Source organism: Mustela lutreola, chromosome 7 (assembly GCF_030435805.1).
Source record: "Mustela lutreola isolate mMusLut2 chromosome 7, mMusLut2.pri, whole genome shotgun sequence".
Lineage (NCBI taxonomy): Eukaryota > Metazoa > Chordata > Mammalia > Carnivora > Mustelidae > Mustela > Mustela lutreola.
In genome coordinates, this window is record NC_081296.1 from 84,154,382 (window position 1) to 84,160,859 (window position 6,478).

A 6,478-nucleotide genomic window follows, 5' to 3' on the forward strand; every position below is an offset into this window, starting at 1 on the left:
CCAAATTATACCCAGGGTTGCATTGATCAATGCCTCTTCATTGTAGTTCTTGACTAACTACAAAGTACTTACCTACATTTTTTGGCTATCTTCTTTATATTGATATTGATTTTCTTGATATTCTTCTTGATATTGACTTCTATTTTAGTTTATTCATATTGACTATTAATATGCTGGTTTAACTGACCATTCAGATTTTTGAGTCTCGCTCTTATTTCATACTCTTCTTCTATGGCCAACATGCAACAAATACAGGTCTAGTGAACAGATTTTATAATGCGTTTCCTGTTTGGTTACTAGGTGATTTTGGGTTAGTTCTGTTTTTGCTCAATTCTTGTCATGGTAGGGTTAATTGAGGGTACTATGCAAATAGCCTTAAAATAAAAAAGATGTACCTAGGTCCTTTTACCCAAAATGAACCACTTGAAAAACATTATTATTTTGATGCATTTGTTTAGATTATAGTATTTCTTTCAAGCCATTGTTAGAGTTCCTTTAATATTTTATTCCTTTCTTTCAAAAAATTAAATTGCGTTTATGTAATATATGTAATTCTAATAAAAGTAAAGAGTTTCACTCAGCAATTATCATTTCCTCTGCCATTTTAATAAAAATGTTTCACCTGGACACTTGTATTTATGGCAATCCTAATTATAGCACTTAATAACCATTACTGGAAGTAGTCTGCTATATATTAATATTCACTCATAGATTGTGAGCATCTTAATGGTCTTCAGCATTTGTCCATTCTAGATGTGCCAATAAATAGCCTTATTTTTTCCTGGAATGTAAAATGTGCTCAGTAAATGTTGATTGAAGACATGGATGAATGAGAAAACCATTTTAAAACTTTTATCAACATTGGTGGAAAGTTACATGGCATTCTCTATTTAAAAATAGTGAATACTTTTTCAGAACTTGAAAGACAATAACTTTAATCCTTTCTAAAAACAAGGCAATGTTATTGCTTCCTAATCTTCCATGAATACTTATATTTTCAACTATTCATAACAGTCTTTGTCAATGTCTCCACTAACTCACATTTTAATTCTCTTAGGTTTTCTGATAGATACTATCTGGTCCTCTTGATTTATTCTAATTTGTCATCTGGCTTGAGTTTAATTCTTTGAGAATTTTGACTTTGCCAATTATATGTTCAGGATTTTCTTAAAATACACCTTGGATATAAAAATTTCCATATTTTATATTACCCAGAATAAAAGACATATATGCAATAAATTTCTTATAAGAAATATGTAAATGTAAATTTACAAATGTAAATTTCTGACTTATAAGAAAAATGTAAACATACATTTATGCTGTATTAGGGCATAAATGAAATACCACTTATTATTATTTCTACTACATATAAAAGTTTTCCTTTATGTAATGCTGTTAAAACTTGAATTTCAGAGCATTTCTTTTTCTTCATTAATTTAATTTTTTGACTTTTTGCTATGTTTTTTTAAATTTTTTTCTCCTAAGTTTTTATTTAAATTCAAGTTAGTTAACATACAGTGTAACATTAGTTTCTGGTATAGAATTGTGTGATTCAGCATTTCTGTATAACACTTGGTGCTCATCACAAGTGTCCTCCTTAATCCCCATTGCCTGTTTAACCCATCTGTCTGCCCACCTCCCCTCTGATAACCATCACTTTGTTCTCTAGAGTCTTTCTTTGTCTTCCTCTTTTTTCTTTCTTATGTTCGTTTGTTTTGTTTCTTAAAATCCAGGTATGGGTGAAATCATAATAGTATTTTAACTTTCTCTGACAGACTTACTTCACTTAACATAACACACTAGCTCCATCCATGTTGTTGCAAATGACAAGATTTCATTCTTTTTATGGCTGAGTAATATTCTGTATTAAATATAATTGAAATACCAGATAGTATTTGAGGTGTATGTGTGTGTGTACATACATACACACACACCACTTCTTTATCCATTCATCAGTTGATGGACATTTGGGCTCTTTCCATAATTTGGATATTGTAGATACTGCTGCTATAAACATTGTGGTCCATGTATCTCTTTGAATTAGTATTTTTTGTTTCCTTTGGGTAAATATTTAGTAGTGCAGCTGGATCTAGGGTAGTTCTATTTTTAATAGTTTGAGGAGCTTTCATCCTGTTTTCCAAAATGGCTGCACCAGTTTCATTCCCACCAGCAGTGCAGGAGGGTTCCTCTTTCTTTAGATCCTTATGAGCACCTATTGTTTCTTTTATTGTTGATTTTAGCCTTTCTGACAGGTATGGGGTGATAGCTCATTGAGGTTTTGATTTGTATCTCCCTGATGATGAATGATATTAAGCATCTTTTCATGTGTCTGTTAGTCATCAGATGTCTTCTTTGGAAAAATATCTGTTTATGTCTTCTGCCCATTTTTAATTGGATTGTTTATTTTTGAGGTGTTGAGTTTGATAAGCTCTCTATGTATTTTAGATGCTAACCCTTTATCAGATAGATGATTTGCAATTATCTTCTCCTATTCCATAGGTTGCTTTTTTAGTTTTGTTGATTTTTTTCCTTTGCTGTGCAGAAGCTTTTGATTTTGATGTAGTCCCAAAGTTTATTTTTCTTTTTTTCCCCCCCTGTGTCAGAGACCTATCTAGTAAGAACTTACTATGGCTGATGTATAAAGGTTACTGCCTGTGTTCTCCTCTAGGATTTTAATGGCTTCAACTCTCACATTTAGGATGTTAATCCATTTTGAATTTATTTTGTGTATGGTATATAAGAAAGTGCTTTAGTTTCATTCTTATTTATGTTACTCTTCAGTTTTCACCATATGTTGAAGAGTCTGTCTTTTTTCCATTGGATACTTTTTGTTGAAGATTAGTTGACCATATAGTTGTGGGTTCATTTCTGGGTTTTCTATTCTGTTCTTTTAATCTATGTGTCTGTTTTTGTGCTTGTACCATACTCTCTTGATTACTACAGCTCTGTAATATAACTCAAAGTCTGGAATTGTGATGTCTCCAGCTTTGCTTTTCTTTTTCAAGGATGCTTTTGGCTATGCCAGGTCTTCTGTGGTTCTATACAAGTTGTAGGATTGTTTGTGCTAGCACTTAAAAATGCTCTTGGCATTTTGATAGGGATTGCATTAAATTTGTAGTATACTTGCTTTGAGTAGTATAAACATTTTAACAATATGTATTCTTTTAATCCATGAGCATAGGATGTTTTTCCCTTTCTTTGTGTCATCTTCAATTTCTTTCATAAGTGTTTTATAGTTTTCAGAATACAGATCTTTTACCTCTTTGGTTAGGTTTAGTCATTTCTCTTTCTGCTACTTCATTATTTGTATATAAAAATGTGGCAGATTTCTGTGTGTTGGTTTTGTATCCTGTGACTTTACTGAATTTGTATATCAATTCTAGTGATTTTTTGGCAGATTCTTTGGATTTTCTATATAAAGTATCATGGCATCTGCAAAGAATATAAATTTGACTTCTTTATTGCTGATTTGGATGCCTTTTATTTCTTTGTGTTATCTGATTGCTGTGGCTAGAACTTCCAGTACTGTGTTGAATAGTAATGGTGACAGTGACATCTCTGTCTTCTTCCTTTCCTCATTAATTTTAAATTTTATTCTGTATTCTGTGCTTTTACCTATTTTTGTTCTCTTGATTTCTAAATGTCACAAACATGGGTTTGTATATTTTTGTGTTTTTAAAACACTCTTTTTCTGTTAATTTTGAGTACTTAAGTACCATGTAATAGGTATCCCTTTCTTACTCTGCCACTCTTATTTCCTCAAAACAAACAAATAAAAACAAAAACCCAAAACAGAGACATCCAGAAAACTGGTGGAATTTATCTACCATCACTTGAGACTCTCAAGAATACCTTAATCCACAATAACCCAACTCGAAGCACTTTTAAAGCTCTCAAGAAAGAAGAAAGATTTTTTTGATATTCCTTTCTTGCTATTTCTTTTTATTGTCATGACAGCTAATAAGCTTATATTTTTGTCACTCACTTTTCCTGTTCCATTTTGTACAGCTAAAACTCATATATCTATCAAATATTGACAATTCCAACTCCTAGAGTGTTTGACTTTCCTCACTGAAGTATTGGAGTTTCTCGTTCATTGTGTATATGAGGGCAGGAGCAATGTTTTTACTCATTTACAACTATGACCTCCATGCCTAGTTCAAGGCTTGTTCCATATTAGGTACTAAATAAGTTATTCAGTAATGTATATATCTGCATACTAATAAATCGTATGACCATCAAGAATTATTGTTTTAATTTCAAGGATTTAATCATGTAAGATAACCAATCTGTAAGTGTTCTATTGCTGTATCTTCTATGATTTATCATCAATAAATATGAAAATAAATTAAAATTATATGATTTTTACTTATTCTTTAGAATCTTTAAGAGATTTAAAGGTCTGTGCTTCTTATCAAGTCTATTATGAGCTTAGTGAATACTTTATCAAGTAAAAACAACAGCAGGGCATTCCTGGACTCCAGGGGAGAAGTTCCCTTTTACTTTATTTGCTTCAGTTTGCAGATTCCAAATGTTCTGCCTTTTGTAGTCATTTTGTTTTATACTACAGAATGTTTTTTGCATTATTTCATGTAAACTTGTACTAAAGTAGCATTTATTTAAGAAGGTAAGAGGGATCGATGAAACATGGATCAAATATAGTAAAGAGTCATGATCAAACCTAGTCTGTTAAAAGTAAACAAAACACACATAAATAAATTTAATGTTCACACACTCCCTGAACCTAATAAAAATTTGAAATGAGAACTAAAAAATTTAAGAAGTGTAGAAAAATCAAAGTCAACTTTGTGAATGCTTAGAAATAATGTAAAAAATAAACTTTCAGTTAAATGAAGAATGAAAATGTCTGTGTCCCCATGTAGAAGCAGTTTAAATTTTAAGTATAGTTAATTAAATGTGACATTTTTTATAAGCCTATTCCAAATTTTATATTCCAAAGGAAGAATAAAATTGAACTGAAGTTTGAGAAAATCAGAGGCACAAGGCATTTACAATATAAAAAAATACAGAATATAATCTCATGTGAAGCAATATATATAAAATTAATAATATATTGAAAAGTTATACAGTATAATCTGTAACTCATTTAAGAGTAAGTACAGTGGTACACCACAGAGTTTTAAAAACAGAGATCTTGTTATTTACTTACAGAGTTTGAAACTCAAAGTGAAACATTCTGCACATTTCATATTTTCCCCAACTTCATGCTTATTGATATACCACCTCTCCACTAGGAAGATAATGTATAAATGTAGAAACACATTTCTCTTTCAAAATTCGAAGTCATAGAGCTGCTTTATTTGAATATTGTATCTTTAACTTTACTTTCATTGAAAACAAACTGACTTTTCCAACAATAGTAAAAACATGTGGATGGGGTTATGTTTCAAGCACAAAATGCTAATATTTGACTGTATTTCTTATTCTCCTTTCTCTCCCCAATGCTTTAAAATAGCAACAATAAATTTGTGTAGCTTGATATTAAAAATAAATAATGCTCTGTTAGCAGTTCAAAAGACATAGAAGTTTCTGGGAAAAAAAATGCACAGTTCTCATCCCACTTCCAACCCACCCATTCTCTATCTCCAACCTGCCTTTTAATGCTGTTAATTACTGTTTATATAATTCTGTATATTTCTTTGATTATATAAACATTTATGCACACAGTGTTTAATTGACATTATATGCTTATTTTCAAGCAATAATATGTTAGACTTGATTAGAAATAAACACTTATTGCCATGGAAAAAGTTACAATGAAAGCCTGTATTTTCAATTCAAAGAACACAATTTCCCAGTCGCATTCCCAATAGTTCCTCAGAAACAGCCAGTAAGAATACTTAGAATTTATTACTTCTGTTAGGGAACATAAAAAATAATATATTGAAATAATAGGTATGCTGGAGCATTGAAGAAAGTTTTAGGCCAAAACTTAAAATCACAAAGGCAGAAAATAGAAAAATTAAAGCTTAGCCACCAAGGTTATCAACAGTGCATGTATTATAAAATGAAGTTCAACCTGAAGATGTTGATGAGAGCAATTGCATATGCAGGTCTTCCAAATTCAAAGTAACTACATAAAGACAAATCAGCATTTCTTTAGAAAGGTACATGATTTGTAATTTAGATTTTTAAACAATAATATGTTTGTTTTTAGTAGATATTAACATATATTTTTTTAATGTAGCAAGTGCATGGAAAATGAATATAATTTCCAGCATTTCCTATTATTTCATTTAACATTTTAGAATTTCAAAATAGCAGTCAGGCAGAATAGAGGAAATCTAGTTAAAATTTAAATGTTTTGAAATGAATAAACATTGAAAAATTGTTTAGGGTATACATATATGGAGATTTTATAAAATATGTATTGAGAAACGTATCATCCTATTGAAATGAATATCATCCTTGTAATAATTAAAAATGGTTAGTAATAACAAATACCTATTTTCCTGGT